Source organism: Triticum aestivum, chromosome 5B, assembly GCF_018294505.1.
Source record: "Triticum aestivum cultivar Chinese Spring chromosome 5B, IWGSC CS RefSeq v2.1, whole genome shotgun sequence".
Taxonomy (NCBI): Eukaryota; Viridiplantae; Streptophyta; class Magnoliopsida; order Poales; family Poaceae; genus Triticum; species Triticum aestivum.
Window position 1 is genome coordinate 394,859,482 of NC_057807.1, and position 23,579 is coordinate 394,883,060.

A 23,579-nucleotide genomic window follows, 5' to 3' on the forward strand; every position below is an offset into this window, starting at 1 on the left:
CTCTATCACTGAAGAAATTGACTAAACTGTATGAGATTTCCAATGGCTTCACTCGAAAGGATTGGGTAGGTGTAGGCTTTGAGATGAGCATCACTTGAAAAGTGTTTCCTTAGTTTTACCTCGACCCCCTTTAACCGTACGGTGTTTCCTATGACTTAAGAAAGAGAAAATAAAACTACGAAAGCAAAAGTCTTCATGCTTCATAGTCCTCGCATTAATATCAAAGTCTTCAAGGTCACACGAATTTCCTCATTTTGGAAGTCTTCAAGAAAACCAAAGTCTTCAACTGAAGACATTCATGTTTAGGGGCCGACTTTCATCGTAAATATCAAACGCCTCATCGACTTATAAAACCGATGTACACTCACAAACACATTATTCCCTTAAGCTATAAGTCTTCAATACACCAAAATCACTAAGGGGCACTAGATGCACTTAACACATGAACACCTTTATTCAAGGCGAAGATTGAATCACTTAGCCAACATGAAGAAGCTATTAGAACCTTATCAAATCAAAATAAAGAATACCACTCTTTGTTGATTTTGTTGCCTTGTTGGCATCAAATTGTGCTCGAATTGGTTTATCCAAGAATTGAAAACATCCCAATGTGATAAAGGAGTCCAAGAATCTAATCCTAGAATTCCTATTTGAGAATTATTTGGGCCCTTACCTACTATGTCTAATTTTTGTTGATCTTACTATTTACTATCCCATAATCAGATAATGTAGAAAGAAAATTTTCCTCGACAATTATAATCAAACCTTCCAGGTACTCCAAGGACTTGTATACACTTTAATCAATGCAAATAAAAGGATTTCTAATTTTCGTAGTAAAGGATGTTCGATCCATTTCTTTTAAATTGCCACTTTGTTTGAATCTTGATACTAAGATGACTAGCATTGCCCGCACGACGGCAGGCCACTCCCCATTGAAATGTTTATATGAAGTGTTTTTATTCTTTACAGGAAGACTCAATTTAAAACAAGATTATTATATGTGTGAGACTGTGGCCACGAAAACAAGGATTTTCCCATTGTGATTTGATTGGGCGTTTGTACGGCATAGGCGGTTGTCTATATTTTGGGTGTGTGTGTGTGTGTGTGCGTGTGTGTGTGTGTGCTGACTTCTAGAAACATTGGGACGTTATGGGTTGCTTAAAATTATGCCTGTCGAAAAGAGATGTGAAAAGGAGTGATTACTTCCCAATGGCTATCAACCAATCCAACACATAATTGTAACTATTATTAGTTGTACGCATGACAATCATAGAATATATGTCCCCATTTTGGAACCCCTTGTCCAACGTCTCTCTAACACGGTGGTTCCAACTCTCTTGGAAGCACTTTCGACTTTGGGGCCACATTTCATTAGAATCGCATTGCTAAGAATTGTAGATAAGGGGTTCGCATTAGCCTACACTCAACCAATGATAGAAAGAATCAAAATTGTAAAGAGCTGCTTACAGAAAGCCACCATAATAATCAGTATGAGATTTTGCTGAATCACAATAGAAGTATTACATCAGTGAGTTTATCATCGCTAAGAAAGCCATCTATAATATAATCATAATGAAAGAAAAGAAATATATAACAGCGTGGCAACAACTTGAATCACTAGAGAAGTTTGAATATATTTTATGGCATGGCTTCCGATGTAATGAAACAAATCTAACTATATTATGATAGTTTATTTGAAGATTGTAATGTAATGTACTCCTTCTGTCCCATAATATAAGTGCGTATTTGACACTACAGTAGTGCCAAAAACGCTCTTATATTATGGGCCGGAGGGAGTAGTTAACAACTGACTACTTGAAGAACGTGAGAAGATATATCCTAAAACTAATAGTATTGATTTACTGCATGAGTTGAAGATCTTCTGTACTAACATTCTTCTCATATCTTAGAAACAACTATATTAAAACTCATATCCTCGCTACTCAAAGGTTATTTGTTAGCTATAGTCATATTAGGTTTTATCTTGAGAGAAATGGTAAATTTTGGAGAGTGACCATGGATATAGACTATTAAGTACCACCGAATGTTTGTGATCCAGATTGCATGAAAACTTTCCTCGCCACGATTGAGGGTACAACATTCCGTTAGGAACTCTTTTAAAAAATCATCATCTCTAAATGAAAATAATTGCAGGTTAGAAAAAACTTTTGGAAATTGCACCATATATAAAGTAAACAAAAGAACTGTTGTTGTAATAATCAAGTACAAGGTAGGGGAAAACATTACCAATGCAATTCCTTGCTTAATTAGTTCGCCCTCCTAAAGCGCATCTGCAAACATTCTCTTCATGTCTTTATTCATTTTTCTTCCCTAAACCTAGGAAGCTAGTGCAAACTCTTCTCTCCAAACTTCGCCGGCGAGCCCGTGGATTCGCCGCCCCACTGCCTGCCGCTTGATGTCTACTACACAACCTTCTTCTTGTAGACTCGTGTTGGGACTCCAAGCTCAGAGTTTTGTAGGATAGTAGCAAATTTCCTTCAAGTGGATGACCTAAGGTTTATCAATCTGTGGGAGGCATAGGATAAAGATGGTCTCTCTCAAATAACCCTGCAACCAAATAACAAAGAGTCTCTTATGTCCCCAACACACCCAATACAATGGTAAATTGTATAGGTGCACTAGTTCAGCGAAGAGATGGTGATACAAGAGTAATATGGATGGTAGATATAGGTTTTTGTAATCTGAAATTATAAAAACAGCAAGGTAGCAAGTAACAAAAGTGAGCGAAAATGGTATTGCAATGCTTGGAAACAAGGCCTAGGGTTCATACTTTCACTAGTGCAAGCTCTCTCAACAATGATAACATAATTAGATTATATAACAATCCCTCAACATGCAACAAAGAGTCACTCCAAAGTCACTAATAGTGGACAACAAACGAAGAGATTATTGTAGGGTACGAAACCACCTCAAAGTTATTCTGTCTGATCGATCTATTGAGCTATTCCTATAAGTGTCACAAACAGCCCTAGAGTTCGTACTAAAATAACACCTTAAGACACACATCAACCAGAGCCCTAATGTCACCTAGATACACCAATGTCACCACAAGTATCCGCGTGTTTGATTATATGATATGCATCACACAATCTCAGATTCATCTATTCAAACCAACACAAAGAACTTAAAAGAGTGCCCCAAAGTTTCTACTAGAGAGTCAAGACGAAAACGTGTGCCAACCCCTATGCATAAGTTCACAAGGCCACAAAACCCGCAAGTTGATCAACAAAACATACATCAAGTGGATCATGTGAATATCTCATTGTCACCATAGATAAGCACATGCAAGACATACATCAAGTGTTCTCAAATCCTTAAAGGCTCAATCTGATAAGATAACTTCAAAGGAAAAACTCAATCCATTACAAGAAGGTAGAGGGGTGCGAAACATCATAAGATCCAACTATGGTAATAAAGCTCGCGGTACATCAAGATCGTGCCAAGAACACGAGAGAGAGAGAGAGAGAGAGATCAAACACATAGCTATTGGTACATACCCTCAGCCCTGAGGGTGAACTACCCCCTCCTCATCATGGAGAGCACCGGGATGATGAAGATGGCCACCGGTGATGGTTTCCCCCTCTGGTAGGGTGCCAGAATAGGGTCCCGATTTGTTTTTGGTGGCTACAGAGGCTTGCGGTGGCGGAACTCCCGATCTATGTTTATTTTTGGGGGTTTTGGTATCTATAGGAATTATTGGCGTTGGTGACAAGTTAGGAGGGTCTGCGAGGCGACCACAAGGTTGGGGGCGTGCTCAGGGGGTAGGGCGTGCCCCTGTCCTTGTGGTGGCCTCAGGACTCTTCTGGTCCATCTCTGATGCTCCGTTGGCTTCTTCTGGTCCATAAAAATTCACCGTAAAGTTTCAGGTCATTTGGACTCCATTTGGTATTCTTTTTATGTGAAACTCAAAAACAAGGAAAAAATAGAAACTGGCACTAGGCTCTAGGTTAATAGGTTAGTCCCAAAAATCATATGAAATAGCATATAAATGCATATAAAGCATCTAACATGGATAATATAATAGCATGGAACAATCAAAAATTATAGATACATTGGAGATGTATCAAGCATCCCCAAGCTTAATTCTTGCTCGTCCTCGAGTAGGTAAATGATAAAAACAGAATTTTTGATGTGGAATGCTACCTAACATATTTACCAACGTAATCTTCTTTAATGTGGCAAGAATATTCATATCCATAAGATTCAAACAAAATATAAATTTTGACATCAAAACAATAATAACAAGGCAATTATGTCTTCTCAAAATAAGATGGCCAAAGAAAGCTTATCCCTGCAAAATCATATAGTCTGGCTATGCTCCATCTTCATCACGCAAAATATTCTAATCATGCACAACCCCGGTTTCATCCAAGCAATTGTTTCATACTTTAGTATTCTCAAACCTTTTCAACTTTCACGCAATACATGAGCGTGAGCCATGGACATAGCACTATAAGTGGAATAGAATATGGTGGTTGTGGAGAAGACAAAAAGAAGGAGATAGTCTCACATCAACTAGGCGTGTCAACAGGCTATGGAGATGCCTATCAATAGATATCAATGTGAGTGAGTAGGGATTGACATGCAACGGATGCACTAGAGCTATAAGTTTATGAAAGCTCAAAAAGAAACTAAGTGGGTGTGCATCCAACTTGCTTTCTCATGAAGACCTAGGGCAATTTTAGGAATCCCATCATTGGAATATACAAGCCAAGTTCTATAATGAAAAATTCCCACTAGTATATGAAAGTGACAAAATAAGGGACTCTCTATCAGGAAGATCATGGTGCTACTTTGAAGCACAAGTGTGGAAAAAGGATAGTAACATTGCCCCTTCTCTCTTTTCTCTATTTTTTTTATTTTTTTCTCCCTTTCTTTTGATTGGCTTCTTTGGCCTCCTTTTTTATTGGCTTCTTTGGCCTTTTTTTTATTTTCTCACATGGGGCAATGTTCTAATAATGATGATCATCACACTTTTATTTGCTTACAACTCAAGAATTACAACTCGATACTTAGAACAAAATATATGAATGCCTCCGGCGGTGTACCGGGATGTGCAATGACTCAAGAGTGACATGTATGAAAATTTGAACGGTGGCTTTGCCACAAATACGATGTCAACTACATGATCGAGCAAAGCAATATGAAAAATGACAAAACGTGTCATAATAAACGGAATGGTGGAAAGTTGCATGACAATATATCTCGGAATGGCTATGGAAATGCCATAATAGGTAGGTATGGTGGCTGTTTTGAGGAAGGTATATAGTGGGTGTATGGTACTGGCGAAAGTTGCGCGACACAAGAGAGGCTAGCAATGGTGGAAGGGTGAGAGTGCGTATAATCCATGGACTCAACATTAGTCATAAAGAACTCACATACTTATTGCAAAAATCTATTAGTCATTGAAACCAAGCACAACACGCATGCTCCTAGGGGAAGGGTTGGTAGGAGTTAACCATCGCACGATCCCGACCTCCACACAAAGGATGACAATCAATAAATACCTCATGCTCCAACTTCGTTACATAACGGTTCACCATACGTGCATGCTACGGGAATCATAAACCTCAACACAAGTATTCCTCAAATTCACAATTACTCCACTAGCATGACTCTAGTATCAACATCCTCATATCTCAAAACAATCATAAGGAATGAAACTTCTCATAGTATTCAATGCACTTTATATGAAAGTTTTTATTATATCCCTCTTGGATGCTCATCATATTAGGACTAAATTCATAACCAAAGCAAATTACCATGTTGTTTAAGACTCTCAAAATAATATAGGTGAAGCATGAGATTTCATCAATTTCTTCAAAATAAATCCACCGCCGTGCTCTAACAAGATATAAGTGAAGCACTAGAGGAATTGACAAACTACTCCAAAAGATATAAGTGAAGATCAATGAGTAGTCGAATAATTATGTGACTATGTGAAGACTCTCTAACATTTAAGAATTTCAGATCTTGGGATATTATTCAAACAGCAAGCAAATCCTAATAAAATGACACTCCAATCAAAACACATATCATGTGGTGAATAAAAATATAGCTCCAAGTAAAGTTACCAATGAACGAAGACGAAAGAGGGGATGCCATTTGGGGCATCCCCAAGCTTAGTTGCTTGGGTATTCCTTGAATATTACCTTATGGTGCCTTGGGAATCCCCAAGCTTATGCTCTTGCCACTCCTTAATCCACAGTCCATCGAAACTTCACCCAAAACTTGAAAACTACACAACCCAAAACTCAACAGAAAACTCGTAAGCTCCATTAGTATAAGAAAATAAAATCACCACTTTTGGTACTATTGTAAACTCATTTTAAATTCATATTGGTGTTATATATACTGTATTCCAACTTCTCCATGGTTCATACCCTCCGATACTACACATAGATTCATCAAAATAAGCAAACAACACATAGAAAATAGAATCTGTCAAAAACAGAATAGTTTGTAGTAATCCGGAAACTTTCCATACTTCTGTAACTCCAAAAAATCTGAAAAATTCGGACAACATAGGCAATTTGTATATCAATCTTGTCTAAGAAAATTCAGATCAAAAGCACGTTCTAGTAAATTTTCAGATTTCCTGGACAGAGCGCAAAAGTTTCTGTTTTTGCACAGAATCAAGTCAACTATCATCCACACTATCCCAAAGGATTTACTTGGCACTTTATTCAAATAAAAGCTATAAAACATGATTATCACAGTAGCATAATCATGTGAACACACAAAAATAGTAAGGGTAAATATTGGGTTGTCTCCCAACAAGCGCTTTTTTTAATGCTTTTCTAGCTAGGCATGATCATTTCAATGATGCTCACATGAAAGATAAGAATTGAAACACAATGGGAGCATAATGAAGCATATTACTAACACATTTAAGTCTAACCCACTTCCCATGCCTAGGGATTTTGTGAGCAAACAACTTATGGGAACAAGAATCAACTAGCATAGGAAGGTAAAACAAGCATGACTTCAAGACTTTCAACACATAGAGAGGAAACTTGATATTATTGCAATATGTAAAAGCATATGTTCCCCTCTCATAGTAATTTTCAGTAGCATCATGAATGAATTCAATAATGTAACTATCACATAAAGCACTATTTTCATGATGCATAATCATAGAATTTTTATTACTCTCCACATAAGCAAATTTCTTCTCATGAATAGTAGTGGGAGCAAACTCAACAAAACAACTATCATGTGAGGCATAATCTAATTGAAAATTAAAATCAAGATGACAAGTTTCATGGTTATAATTATTATTTATAGCATACATGTCATCACAATAATCCTCATAGATAGCAACTTTGTTCTCATAATCAATTGTAACCTCTTCCGAAATAATGGATTCATCACTAAATAAAGTCATGACCTCTCCAAATCCACTTTCATAATTATCACAATGAGATTAAACACCCTCCAAAATAGTGGGATCATTACTTCCTAAAGTTGACACTCTCCCAAACCCACTTTCGTCAATATAATCATCATAGATAGGAGGCATGCTTTCATCATAATAAATTTGCTCATCAAAACTTGGGGGACAAAAAATATCATCTTCATCAAACATAGCATCCCTAAGCTTGTGGCTTTGAATATCATTAGCACCATGGATATTCAAGGAATTCACAATAACAACATTGCAATCATGCTCATCATACAAAGATTTTATGCCAAACATTTTATAGACTTCTTCTTCTAACACTTGAGCACAATTTTCCTTTCCATCATTTTCACGAAAGATGTTAAAAAGATGAAGCATATGAGGTAACCTCAATTCCAGTTTTTTGTAGTTTTCTTTTATAGACAAAATTAGTGATAAAACAAGAAACTAAAAGATTCTATTGCAATACCTAAGGATATACCTTCAAGCACTCACCTCCCCGGCAACGGCACCAGAAAAGAGCTGCATGTCTACTACGCAACCTTCTTCTTGTAGACTCGTGTTGGGCCTCCAAGCGCAGAGTTTTGTAGGACAGTAGCAAATTTCCCTCAAGTGGATGACCTAAGGTTTATCTATCCGTGGGAGGCGTAGGATGAAGATGGTCTCTCTCAAACAACCCTGCAACCAAATAACAAAGAGTCTCTTGTGTCCCCAACACACCCAATACAATGGTAAATTGTATAGGTGCACTAGTTCGGTGAAGAGATGGTGATACAAGCATAATATGGATGGTAGATATAGGTTTTTGTAATCTGAAATTATAAAGCAGCAAGGTAAGCAAGTAACAAAAGTGAGTGAAAATGGTATTGCAATGCTTGGAAACAAGGCCTAGGGTTCATACTTTCACTAGTGCAAGTTCTCTCAACAATAACAACATAATTAGATCATATAACAATCCCTCAACATGCAACAAAGAGTCACTCCAAAGTCACTAACATCGGAGAACAAACGAAGAGATTATTGTAGGGTACGAAACCACCCCAAAGTTATTCTTTCTGATCAATCTATTGGGCTATTCCTATAAGTGTCACAAACAGCCCTAGAGTTCGTAATAAAATAACACCTTAAGACACACATCAACCAAAACTCTAATGTCACCTAGATACTTGAATGTCACCGCAAGTATCCACAAGTTTGATTATACGATATGCATCACACAATCTCAGATTCATCTATTCAAACCAACACAAAGAACTTAAAAGAGTGCCCCAAAGTTTCTACCGAAGAGTTAAGACAAAAATGTGTGCCAACCCTATGCATAAGTTCACAAGGTCACAGAACCCGCAAGTTGATCACCAAAACATACATCAAGTGGATCACATGAATATCCCATTGTCACCACAGATAAGCACATGCAAGACATACATCAAGTGTTCTCAAATCCTTAAAGACTCAATCCGATAAGATAACTTCAAAGGGAAAATTCAATCCATTACAAGAAGGTAGAGGGGGCGAAACATCATAAGATCCAACTATAGTAGCAAAGCTCGCAGTACATCAAGATCATGCCAAATCAAGAACACGAGAGAGAGAGAGAGAGAGAGAGAGAGATCAAACACATAGCTACTGGTAAATACCCTTAGCCCCGATGGTGAACTATTCCCTCCTCGTAATGGAGAGCGTTGGGATGATGAAGATGGCCACCGGTGGTGGTTTCCCCCTCCGGCAGGGTGCTGGAACAGGGTCCCGATTGGTTTTTGGTGGCTACAGATGCTTGTCGCGGTGGAACTCCTGATCTAGGTTTATTTCTAGGGGTTTTGGTATTTATTGGAATTATTGGCGCCAGGACAAGTCAGGGGGGTCCGCGAGGTGACCACAAGGATGGGGGCGCGGCCAGGGGGTAGGGTGCACCCCCTGTCCTTGTGGTGGCCTCAGGACTCTTCTGGTCCATCTCCGATGCTCCGTGGGCTTCTTCTGGTCAATAAAAATTCACCGTAAAGTTTCTGGTCATTTGGACTCAATTTGGTATTCCTTTTCTGCGAAACTCAAAAATAAGGAAAAGAACAGAAACTGGCACTGGGCTCTAGGTTAATAGGTTAGTCCCAAAAATCATAAAAATAGCATATAGATGCATATAAAACATCCAAGATGGATAACATAATAGCATGGAACAATAAAAAATTATAGATGCGTTGGAACGTATCACTGCTTCGGCGGCCGGTGGCGGGGAGGGGAATCCCGATACCTCCACTGTCTCTTGTTACCCACTTTCCGATCTCACAGCTTGGGCCCCCCTACCCGAAGTATTCTGGTTTTGACACTGACACCGGGGTATGGTACTTATTAGTGCACCTCTACTCTCCTCTTACTGTGGTAATTGCTTCGACCGTACTCAATGTCCCACCCCCTGTTCTACATGGCGCACCACATGGGTGCTACCTCTTGAGCTTGCGTCAGTTTTTCCCTTGAAGAGGAAAGGGTGATGTAGCAAAGTAGAGTAAGTATTTCCCTCGGTTTGAGAACCAAGGTATCAATCCAGTAGGAGATTACGCACAAGTCACCGAATATGTTCACAAACAATCAACAAACTTGCACCCAACGCAATTAAGGGGTTGTCAATCCCTTCAGGTTACTTACAAAAGTGAGATGTGATAGAGATAGATAAACGATAAAGTAAATATTTTTGGTATTTTTGGTTTATAGATCGGAAAGTAAAAGATTGCAAAATAGTAGATTGGAAACTAGTTGATGTAAAATAGATTCAATATAATGGAAAAGAGACCCGGGGGCCAGAGGTTTCACTAGTGGCTTCTCTCAAGATAGCAAATATTACGATGGGTGAACAAATTACTGCCGAGCAATTGATAGAAGGGCGCATAACTATGATGACATCTAAGGCAATGACATGAATATAAGCATCACCTCCGTGTCAAGTAGACTGAAAAGATTCTGCATCTACTACTATTACTCCCCACATCGACCGTTATCCAGCATGCATCTATCTTCATCACACAAAATATTTAAATCATACACAACCCCGATGACAAGCCAAGAAATTGCTTCATACTTTTGATGTTCTCAAACTTTTTCAATCTTCAAGAAATACATGAGCGTGAGCCATGGATATAACACTATGGTGGAAGAGAATATGATGGTTGTCGAGAAGACAGAAAGGACAAGATAGTCTCACATCAACTAGGCGTATCAACGGGCTATGGAGATGCCCATCAATAGATATCAACGTGAGTGAGTAGGGATTGCCATGCAACAGATGCACTAGAGCTTAAGTGTATGAAATCTCAAAAAGAAACTAAGTGGGTGTGCATCTGCTACATCTCGAGCATGCATTGGTTTTCCCTTGAAGAGGAAAGGGTGATGCAACAAAGTAGCGTCAGTATTTCCCTCATTTTTTGAGAACCAAGGTATCAATCCAGTAGGAGGCTACACGCAAATCCCTCGTACCTGCACAAACAAATAAGAACCTTGCAACCAATGCGATAAAGGGGTTATCAATCCCGTCATGGCCACTTGCAAAAGTGAGATCTGATAGATATAATAAGATAAATATTTTTGGTATTTTTATGATATAGATTAAAAAGTAAAGATTGCAAGATAAAATAGATCGGAAACTTATATGTTGGAAAATAGACCCGGGGGCCATAGGTTTCAATAGTGGCTTCTCTCAAGATAGCATAAGTATTACGGTGGGTGAACAAATTACTGTCGAGCAATTGATAGAAAAGTGCATAATTATGAGAATATCTAGGCATGATCATGTATATAGGCATCACGTCCGCGACAAGTAGATCGAAACGATTCTTCATTTACTACTATTACTCCACACATCGACCGCTATCCAGCATGCATCTAGAATATTAAGTTCATAAGAACAAAGTAACACATTAAGCAAGATGGCATGATGTAGAGGGATAAACTCAAGAAATATGATATAAACCCCATCTTTTTATCCTCGATGGCAACAATACAATACGTGCCTTGCTGCCCCTGCTATCACTGGGAAAGAACAGCGCAAGATTGAACCCAAAGCTAAGCACTTCTCCCATTGCAAGAAAGATCAATCTAGTAGGCCAAACCAAACTGATAATTCGAAGAGACTTGCAAAGATAACAAATCATACATAAAAGAATTCAGAGGAGATTCAAATATTGTTCATAGATAATCTTGATCATAAACCAACAATTCATTGGATCTCGACAAACACACCGCAAAAAGAATTACATCGAATAGATCTCCAAGAGGATCGAGGAGAACTTTGTATTGAGATCCAAAGAGAGAGAAGAAGCCGTCTAGCTAATAACAATGGACCCGAAGGTCTGTGGTAAACTACTCACACTTCATCGGAGAGGCTATGGTGTTGATCTAGAAGCCCTCCGTGACCGATTCCCCCTCCGGCGGAGCACCGGAAAAGGCCCCAAGATTGTATCTCACGGGTATAGAAGGTTGCAGCGGTGGAAATAGGGTTTCGTGGTGCTCCTGGATGTTTTTAGGGTATATGAGTATATATAGGCGAAGGAAGTCGATCAGGGGAGCCACGAGGGGCCCACGAGGGCGGGGGGCGCGCCTACCCCCCTTGGGCGCGCCCTCCTGCCTCGTGGCCGCCTCGTTTCTTTCTTGATGTCCACTCCAAGTCTCCTAGATTGCGTTTGTTCCAAAAATAACTCTCCCGAAGGTTTCATTCCGTTTGGACTTCGTTTGATATTCCTTTTCTGCAAAACACTGAAATAGGCAAAAACATCAATTTGGACTGGGACTTCGGTTGATAGGTTAGTCCCAAAAATAATATAAAAGTGTACAATAAACCCCATTAAACATCCAAAACAGATAATATGATAGCATGGAACAATCAAAAATTATAGATACGTTGGAGACGTATCAAGCATCCCCAAGCTTAATTCTTGCTCGTCCTCGAGTAGGTAAATGATAAAAACAGAATTTTTGATGTGGAATGCTACCTAGCATAATTCTCAATGTAATTTTCTTTATTGTGGCCTGAATGTTCAGATCCAAAAGATTCAAGATAAAAGTTTAATATTGACATAAAAATAGTAATACTTGAAGCATACTAACAAAGTAATCATGTCTTATCAAAAGAACATAGCCAAAGAAAGCTTATCCCTACAAAATCATATAGTTTGGCCATGCTTCATTTTCGTCACACAAAATACTCCCATCATGCACAACCCCAGTTTCAGCCAAACAATTGGTTCATACTTTTAACGCGCTTCAGCCTTTTCAACCCTCACGCAATACATGAGCGTAAGCCATGGACATAGCACTATGGGTGGAGTAGAGTATGATGATAGGGATTATGTGAGAAAACAAAAAGGAGAAAGTCTCACATTGACGTGGCTAATCAATGGGCTATGGAGATACCCATCAATTGATGTCAATACGAGGAGTAGGGATTGCCATGCAACGGATGCACTAGAGCTATAAATGTATGAAAGCTCATCAAAAGAAACTAAGTGGGTGTGCATCCAACTTGTTTGCTCATGAAGACCTAGGGAATTTTGAGGAAGCCCATCATTGGAATATACAAGCCAAGTTTTATAATGAAAAATTCCCACTAGTATATGAAAGTGACAACATAGGAGACTCTCTATCATGAAGATCATGGTGCTACTTTGAAGCACAAGTGTGGAAAATGATAGTAACATTGTCCCTTCTCTGTTTTTCTCTCATTCATTTTTTTCTCTTTTTTTTTATTTTGTTGGCTTCTTTGGCCTCTTTTTTCTTTGGGCTTCTTTGGCCTCTTTTATTTTTCATAAAGTCCGGAGACTCATCCCGACTTGTGGGGGAATCATTGCTTCAATCATCATTTCCTCACATGGGACAATGCTCTAATAATGGAAATCATCACACTTCTATTTATTTACAACTCAAGAATTACAACTCAATACTTAGGACAAAATATGACTCAATGTGAATGCCTCCGGCGGTGTACCGAGATATGCAATGAATCAAGAGAGACATGTATGAAAGAATTATAAAGTTGCCCTTCCACAAATACGATATCAACTACATGATCATGCAAAAGCAATATGACAATGATGGAGCGTGTCATAATAAACGAAACAGTGGAAAGTTGCATGGCAATATATCTCGGAATGGCTATGGAAATGCCATAATAGGTAGGTATGGTGGCTGTTTTGAGGAAGATATAAGGAGTTTTATGTGTGATAGAGCGTATCGTATCATGGGGTTTGGATGCACCGGCGAAGTTTGCACCAACTCTCAAGGTGAGAAAGGGCAATGCACGGTACCATAGAGGCTAGCAAATTGCGGAAGGGTAAGAGTGCGTATAATCCATGGACTCACATTAGTCATAAAGAACTCATATACTTATTGCAAAAGTTTATTAGCCCTCGAAGCAAAGTACTACTATGCATGCTCCTAGGGGAAGGGTTCGTAGGAGTTAACCATCACGCGATCCCGACCTCCACTCATAAGGAAGGAAATCAAAGAACACCCCATGCTTCAAATTTGTCACACAACGTTCACCATACGTGCATGCTACGGGACTTGCCAACTTTAACACAAGTATTTCTCAATTTCATAATTACCCAACTAGCATGACTCTAACATTACCACCTTTATATCTCAAAACAATTATCAAGTATCAAATTTATCGTAGTATTTAATGCACTCTATATGATAGTTTTTATTATACCCAACTTGGATGCCCATCATATTAGGACTAATTTTATAACCAGAGCAAATACCATGATGTTCTAAAAGACTCTCAAAATAATTTAAGTGAAGCATGAGAGATCAATAATTTCTATAAACACCACCATGCTCTAAAAAGATATAAGTGAAGTACTAGAGCAAAATGTCGGCGTTCTGAGAACGGGGGTCCCCAGAATTGCCTGCCTGCGGCATGGCTCAAGGAGTGTCCCAGTACGACCCATCTACATCAACCCAAGTTCAAGACCCTCGCGGGGCGGACGACGCAAGGCTTCCTCAGGGGCGGCCTCACCAGGCAGGCTTGTGAGGGGGCGGAGAGATTAAGGCAATTAGTACCTCGCGAAGTGCTCGTGACGCAAGCCATGACAATCGAGACCAGGTGGGTGCCAGGCAGGCGCCAGCCGGTGCAGTGTCCTCGTTTCCTCTTTGGTGCAAAGTAGGCAAGCGCAAGCGCGGAGTACCGAGGCATCAAGTAAAGGTTGCCATATCGGTGCAACAAGACCAAGACCATCAGAGCGGCAGGAAGGAGGTCACCATGGAGCCCAAGACGGCGTCATCGCCAGTGCCTTTGGCTGCCGAAGACCAACTTTAGTCAGGATAGCTTGTACTAGCTGTCCCCATTCAAAATGGCCATTGTCGGCTCCCTTCCCGCTCAATATTTGGGAAGAGGACTAGGGCCCTTATAAATAGAGATAGCCACCACAGTAGGGAAGGATCGAATCCTGGACCAGTAGAACTCCACACCAGCTCAAGAACACCCCTCGCGAGGTTGTTCTTCCTCTGTACTGTTCATCATTAGCCCCAGAGGCAATCCACCACACCACACACTAGAGTAGGGTATTACACCACAACGGTGGCCCGAACTAGTATAAACCTTGCGTCCCTTGTGTTGTTCATCGGGTAGCTTAGATTCACGGCGAGGCTTCGGAACATAGATCGATAGGGAGAAGATCTTTGCGTGCACCCTAGAGTTTGAACCTTAAGGGTTTTGCCAGAACCTGATATCCGACATTTGGCGCGCCAGGTAGGGGTGCACCGGAGCTCTCCCTTCCGTCGGTCTGCTCTCCATCAACACCGAGCTTCGCCCTCATGGCGGACAACGTGCCGCCCACTCCGGCGGCTGACGCCAGCGCCGGGGCCAAGGGGCTCCGAGCCTTGGTCCCCGCCTTGTGACAGGTGCAGTGGCCGCACAAGTTCAAGCCAGAGATGCCACCGACGGCGCGGCGGATCCGCTGGCTCTCCTGCTGGCGTATGAGGAGGCCGTCCTCCAAGCCGGGGGCGACGACAAGGTCCTGGCCAACTGGCTTCCCATGGCTCTCACCAGCGTCCCATGCATGTGGTTGCTCCACCTGCCAACGGCTTCTGTGGCCTCCTGGGAGGAGCTACGTGGCCTCTTCCTCGCCCACTATGTTATGCCGGCGCCCCCGGTCGTCACAGCTCTCCTGGGCGGCTCGCAGGCACCACCCTTGCGTCAAGCCGTTTGTTCGTCAGATTGGCGCCGCCATCACATGGCATGGAGCTCCCCCGGGACGGGCGGCACCCGAGGCCGGCCTGACCTTCAGCTCCGACGATCACCCCGTCAACACTGCCTGCTCGGGTGCGCTCCCAATGCTTTGCAAGCCCACCATCTGCCAGGTGGCCATCACCAAGACCCTCATTGACGGCGGTGCCGGCCTCAACGTGCTCTCAGTGGAGGCCTTCAGCCTCCTCCATGTGTCGTTGGAGCGGTTCCGACCCAGCAAGCCCTTCTCAGGTGTCGGGGGCGGTTCCTCTGGCTCCGTTGATCAGATCCCTTCTGGTGACCTTCGGCACGCACGGCAACTTCCACATGGAGCTGGTCAACTTCGACATCGCCTGCATTGGCCTCCCTTACAACGCCATCCTCGGCTACCTAGCCTTGGCCCAATTTATGGCAGCGACCCATCCGGCCTACAACCTCATGAAGATGCCCGGAAGCAACGGCACCCTCACCGTGGCTGGAGATACCAAAGACGCTCTGCAGGCGCTCAAGCTCGCCGTCAAGACAGCTGCTGCAGCACAGCCTGCAAGCACTGACGCCTCCAAGGCCAAGGGGGCTGCGCCAACCAAGAAGAAGCAGTTGTTCACCCAGGACAAGGCAGAAACCAAGCAGGTACCAGTTGATGAGGATGGGTCCGCCGGCGCCACCTTCACCAAAGGTGCCAATCTCGACCCCGACCAGGAGGACGCACTAGTGAAGTTCCTATGCGCAAACAAGGAGGTGTTCGCGTGGGAACCCAAACAGCTAGCGGGGGTCCAAAGACAGGTGATTGAGCATCACCTGAATGTGTGCCCTAATGTACGCCCTGTGAAGCAGAAAGCAAGGCGATAGTCCACCAAGAAGCAAGCCTTCATCGTCCAAGAAACACGCAAGCTGGAAGCTGCAGGTGTCATTCACGAGGTCCGCTACCCCGAATGGCTAGCAAACCCTGTGGTTGTGCCAAAGAAGGAAGCAAAGGAGCACATGTGTGTCGATTTCACCTACCTCAATAAGGCCTGCCCTCAAGATCCATTCCCGCTCCCTCGCATCGACCAAATTGTTGACTCCACCACCGAGTGCGACCTATTATGCTTCCTGGACGCCTTTTCGGGCTATCATCAGATCAAGATGGCGGTAGAAGACGTGGAGAAGACTGCCTTCCTGACCCCGTGCGGGGTGTACTAGTACACCTGCATGCCGTTCGGGTTGCGCAATGCAGGCGCAACTTTCCAGCGACTGATGCACATAGCCCTGGGTCGGCAGCTTGGGAGAAACGCCGAGGCCTACATCAACGACATTGTGGTGAAGTCTCGAGAGGTGAAGACCTTGATCCATGACCTGGAAGAAACCTTCGCGAGCCTGCGTGAAGTGGACCTGCGGCCCAACTCAGAGAAGTGCGTGTTTGGTGTTCCCTCTGGCAAGCTTCTGGGCTTCCTCGTGTCCCATAGGGGGATAGAGGCCAACCCGGAGAAGGTCAAGGCAATCGAAGACATGAGTCCACTTCAAACCCTTAGGGAAATGCAGAAGCTCATCGGACGCGTAACTGCGTTAGGGCGCTTCATCTCCAAGCTGGGGGTACACGTCCTGCGCTTCTTCAAGATGATGAAGAGGAAGGGCCCGTTCGAATGGATGCAAGAGGCTGACGAAGCATTTCAAGATCTCAAGAGGTACCTGACCAGCCCTCCGGTGATGGTGGCGCCACGCTCTCAGGAGCCCCTGGTGCTCTACCTCGCCGCCACGCCCTACTCCCCAGTGCAGCTCTGGTGGCGGCTCAGGAAGAGCGCCAGGCCAAGGCCGCATCGCGGCGAAATGCGGCCCCAACTACAACAGCACCAGACCAAGAAAGCCTCACGAAGACCATGGCCTCGGCAGATGAAGGCCAACCTCAACGGGGAGACGCCCCCAAGGCTGAAGGGGCCTCACCCGGCAGCCAGGTGCCGGAGGCCTTGATGCCTCAGGAGGCGCCTATCTCTCCGAGGGATGCGACCCTCGTCAGCACGCCCACCCTCATCGAGCATCCGATGTACTTCGTCAGCACAGTGCTGCGGGATACTCGGGCGCGATACCCCATGCCTCAGAAGCTCTTGCTCGCGCTATTGGTGGCCTCGCGCAAGCTGCGGCATTACTTTCAAGGCCACCCCATCAAGATCGTCTCGTCCTACCCATTGGAAAGGGTACTCAGGAGCCCCAAATCTGTTGGAAGGGTCGTCGAATGGAACATCGAGTTACAAGCATTTTAGTTAGAATTCAGCATAACCAGGGTCGTCAAGGGAGCCACGCTCGCAGATTTTGTGGCAGAATGGATAGAGGCGCCGGGGCTCGAAGCAGGCGAAGATCGGTTACTCTCCCCAGGAAGCGAGGCACCAAAGGGTTGGGTCATGTACTTCGATGGAGCATTCTCGTGACACGGCGCGGGGGCTGGCGCAGTGCTTATATCCCCCACTCAGGACAAGCTCTACTACGTTGTACAACTCTGTTTCTAGCACGGCGAGAAGGTCTCCAACAACATAGCAGAATACGAAGGCCTCATAACAGGCTTAAAGGCTGCATCCGTGCTAGGGGTGAAGCGCCTCGTCATCAAGGGCGACTCTCAGCTCCTCGTCAACTTCTCCAACAAAGTGTACAAGCCCAAGGATGAGCACATGGAGGCATATCTTGCAGAGGTATGTAGGATGGGAAAGCAGTTTTGGGGACTGGAGTTGCAACATGTGCCCTGCGGCATCAACCAAGAGGCTGATGACATCGCCAGAAGGGCGTCCAGGCGGTTGCCGCAGGAGCCTAGCATTTTCGAGGAACGACCCTTCAAACCCTTGGCAGCACCATCACTACCAATCACAGCACAGCCTCGGGAAGAGCTCCCTCAACCACCTACCACAGGAGCCCCGGCCTGTGGCCCAGCCTTGGGAGTGCGCTTGCTCCTGGCTTTAGAACCTTAGGAGGGATGCTGGACTACGGAGTTCAAGGATTACCTAATGCAAGGGACTCTACCAGAGAAGGAGGAGGATGTGGAACGCATGGCCCGGCTGTCCACGGCCTACTACATCCAAGACGGAGAACTCTACCGGAAGCAGCCGACTGACGTTTCCCTGCGTTGCATCTCTAGGGAACAGGGAAAGGAGTTGCTGGCTGACATCCACGCTGGAGATTGTGGACACCACTCGTCATCACAGAACCTCGTCGGCAAGGCGTTCTGCAGCGGGTTTTACTGGCCTACAACGCTCAACGATGCAATCGAGCTGGTGAAGGCCTGCAAAGCCTGCTAGTTCCATGCCAAGCAGATTCATCAGCTGGCTCAGGGCCTGCAGACCATCCCGCTCTCATGGTCGTTCACGGTCTGGGGGCTGGATATCCTGGGCCCGTTTCCTCGAGCGCCTGGGGGCTACCGCTACCTCTACGTCGCCATCGACAAGTTCACCAAGTGGGTGGAGGTGGAAGCCGTCCGCACCATCCCAGCTGGCTCCGCAGTTAAGTTCATCAAGGGCCTCGTGAGCCGATTCAGGGTCCCCCATGGCATCATCACCGATAACGGTTCGCAGTTCACCAGCAATCTCTTCAAAACATATTGTGCTAACCTTGGAACGCAGATATGCTACGCTTCGGTGGCACACCCCCAGAGTAACGGCCAGGCCAAACGCGCAAACGCGGAGGTCCTGAAAGGCCTCAAAACCAGGACCTTCAAGTAGAAGCCAGAGGCCTTCGGCAAGGGCTGGTACGATGAGCTCCAGTCCGTGTTGTTGTCCATCCGCACTACCACCACCAAGTCAACTGGCGAGACTCCGTTCTTCCTTGTCTACGGAGCAGAGGTGGTCCTCCCTCACGAGGTCAGGCGTCGCTCCGCGCGGGTCCTAGCGTTTGATGAAGTGCAACAGGACGCCATGCGGGGGATGGACCTCGTGTTGGGGGAGGAACACAGTCGGGAGGCCGCGCTACGAGCGGCAAGATACCACCAAGCGCTGCGGCGGTACCACTGCCGCAACATCCGCCCCGGGACTCTCGAGGTAGGTGACCTCGTGCTCAGGCAGGTGCTCTCCAGGGAAGGGCTGCAGAAGCTCTCACCCATGTGGGATGGCCCGTTCAAGGTTGTCCATGTTTCCAGACCTGGCGCCGCTCGCTTGGAGACCCAGGAAGGGGTGCCCATTCCGAACGCGTGGAACATTCAGCACCTCCGGAGGTTCTATCCTTGAAGTAAGGCCCAATGCCTGTAAAGAAGGCCCGGTGCATGTGAAGCTCCCGCCGCCCCGAGAAAGGCCCGGTGCCTGTGAAGAAGGCCCAGTGCCTGTGAAGCTTGCCGCCTGTGACACACTCACGTAATAACGAGTTGGGGCTGTACACGCCCCGGAGTCTCCGGAGTGCCGCCCTTGGGCCTCGGGGGCTCCCACCCACGCCTAGTGGCTGCAATTAGCTCCGCGCAGGTGAGAAGACGTCGAAGACTAGACTAGGTGCCGGACGTGGCTTTTCATTTTCTTTCCGCAGTTGGCTTCTTCTCCTTTGTTTGGAACTTTATTGGAGTTGCTTTTAGTATTATTTTATATCCCCTACCCTTGTTCTCTGTCTTTGGTTTTTGCCCGGCTTGTTCTCTCTCTCACAAGCGGGCGCCCTCGTGAGCCCTTTTTCGCCTGATTTCGTGAGGCTCCCTCACTCAAGTTCACAGCGGGAGCACCCCTTCTGGTCCATGCCCCACGGGCATCGCGACGCAAAATGCCGGACCTAAGCTGGTCACCCTCGCGACAAAGGTTCGAAAGCTATCCTCCCGACTGATCTTTTGCAAAGCTTAAGGCACCCGACGAGGCCTCAGGCAAGTACCTCACGAGGCGGGAACTGCAGCGAACCTCCCGAGCTAAGTTGTTCCTACGCGCAAGCGCATAGCGGCAACACCATAACACAGCATGGAAACGATAAAAATAGCATGATAATTAGGCATGATAGTCTTGCACGCCCCCCACAGGGGCCCATACTTCTCTCTCTCTCTCTCTCAACGCGGGAAAAGGAGAAAAAAATAAAAGCGGCGTGCCCCGCAACGGCTCGCGAGGAGGGATCCGCACCGTCCTCCCGAGCTCAATCCGACTCCGCCTCGCGCTTCACCGGGGCGCGGCGGCGGGACGACCCTCTACCACCCTCAAAGCGGGTGCGGCGTTGTGGTGGCTGATCGCGGCCACCACTGGAGGAACTATCACCGGAGGAGGAGCCGCTGAAGCTTGGCAAGTTGCAGACGCCGCCAGGAGCGGGTTCGCCTTCGCCCTCCCCACGGTCGGCACCAAGGCCAAGTACCTCATCTCCATCGTTGTCTTCAGGGCAGCACCCAGCACAGCGGCCGTCTTCCCCGAACACCCTCACGTAGAGGGTCGCGTCGCCATCGAACTTGAAGTGCAGGGTGCACCAATGGCCCAGGCCACACGCGCGGGAAAACGTCTGCCAGCCGCGGGCCAGGGCCACGTTCCAAGTGACGGAGATCTCCACCGCGACCCAGGAAGCCTTGCTACAGCAACCGTCCGCCTGCAGCCAGAGCCCACCAGGGCCATCGGCTAGCAGTTCGCCTGCAAAGAAGCGGGGGAGCTGGAGCCAGTTGCCGGCCAGATCTACCGACCACACGACAAACTCTGGCAGCACCTCCGCTGAGTGGAAGCATGGCCGGGGAGGCCGCGCAGCCACGACGCGCCTTCCCCCGCCAACCGGGCAGCCATCACCGCGCGAAGGACCACCACCGCGACCACGAGGAGCCGCTGCAAGAGTCACGGGGTGCTTGCGGGGACGACCTCGACCGCGCTTGGGCGGAGGGGAGCTAGGCCCTTCCTGGCGAGCTTTCCCCTTCTCCGCGGCCGAGAACCTCTTCGTGGGCTCCATGGGACACGACAAGCGACTGGAGCAAGGAGGAAGAAGAAGCAGGCGAGGAAAGGGAGATGTGCATCGGGGGCCTGCGCCCCTCCACATTTATAACCCAAGGGAAGCCAACCGTCGGCCTCCACGATCGCAGGTAATCATGACTCTCTTTTGCATGCAGTAGGGACTCTTTAAATCGGGCAGTTGCCGAGGCAGCATGGGGAAGTAGAGACGCCCATGTCCCATCAGTTGCCACGCGGCGACCAAGGCCGCAGGCTGTTGGGGCCCGCGGTGCTCCACACTTGCCCTTTGGCTTCGCTGCTAAGCCAAGTCCGAGCGCGCCTTGGGCCCGGGGGCTAGTTTCGGTGTTCTGGGAACGGGGGTCCCCAGACTTGCCTGCCTGCGGTCTGCGGCATGGCTCAAGCAGTGGCCCAGTACGACCTATCTACATCAACCCAAGTTCAAGACCCTTGCGAGGGGCCAAGCCTCGCGGGGCGGACGACGCAAGGCTTCCTCAGGGGCGGCCTCACCAGGCAGGCTCGCGAGGGGGCGGAGAGATCAAGGCAAGGACTACCTCGCGAGGTGCTCGTGGTGCAAGCCATGACGATCGAGACCAGGTGGGTGCCAGGCAGGCGCCAGCCGGTGCAGTGTCCTTGTTTCCTCCTTGGTGCAAAGTAGGCAAGCGCAGGCCCTGAGTACCGAGGCATCAAGCAAAGGTTGCCATACCGATGCAACGAGACCAAGACCAGCAGAGCGCCAGGACAGAGGTCACCTTGGAGCCCAAGACGGTGTCATCACTAGTGCCTTTTGCAGCCGAAGACCAACTTTAGTCAGGATAGCTTGTACTAGTTGTCCCCCTTCAAAATGGTCGTTGTCGGCTCCCTTCCCGCTCAATATTTGGGAAGAGGACCAGGGCCCTTATAAATAGAGATAGCCACCATAGTAGACAAGGATCGAATCCTGGACCAGTAGAACTCCACACTAGCTCAAGAACACCCCTCGCGAGGCTGTTCTTCCTCTGTACTGTTCATCATCAGCCCCAGAGGCAATCCACCACACCACACACTAGAGTAGGGTATTACACCAGAACGGTGGCCTGAACTAGTATAAACCTTGCATCCCTTGTGTTGTTCATCGGGTAGCTTAGATTCACGGCGAGGCTTCGGAACATAGACCAATAGGGAGAAGATCTTCGTGCGCACCCTAGTGTTCGAACCTGAAGGGTTTTGCCGGAACCCGATATCCGACACAAAATTATCTAGCTCAAAAGATATAAGTGAAGCACATAGAGTATTCTAATAAATTCCGATTCATGTGTGTCTCTCCCAAAATGTGTGTACAAAAAGGATGATTGTGGTAAACTAAAAATCAAAGCTCAAATCATACAAGACTCTCCAAGCAAAACACATATCATGTGGTGAATAAAAATATAGCATCAAGTAAAGTTACCGATAGACGAAGACGAAAGAGGGGATGCCTTCCGGGGCATCCCCAAGCTTAGTCTTTTGGTTGTCCTTGAATTTACCTTGGGGTGCCTTGGGCATCCCCAAGCTTAGGCTCTTGCCAATCCTTCTTCCATAATCCATCAAATATTTACCCAAAACTAGAAAACTTTACAACAGAAAACTCAACAGAAAATCTCATGAGCTCCGTTAGTGCAAGAAAACAAACCACCACTTTAAGGTACTGCAATGAACTCATTATTTATTTATATTGGTATTAAACCTACTGTATTCCAACTTCTCTATGATTCATACCCCCTGATACTAGCCATAGATTCATCAAAATAAGCAAACAACACACGAAAAACAGAATCTGTCAAAAACAGGACAGCCTGTAGCAATTTGTAACTTTCGAATACTTATGGAACCCTAAATATTCTACCAAAATAGGAATACCTAGATAATTTGTCTATTAATCTTTGCAAAAAGAATCAACTGAAAAGCATGTTTTGGTGATTTATGAAAATTATTCTCGTGCGCGCAAAAGTTTCTGTTTTTCAGCAAGATCAAATTAACTATCACCCAAGATGATCCTATAGGTATTACTTGGCACAAAAACTAATTAAAACATAGAGCCACATCTAGCCAGAGGCTAGATGAATTATTTATTACTAAACAGGAACAAAAAACA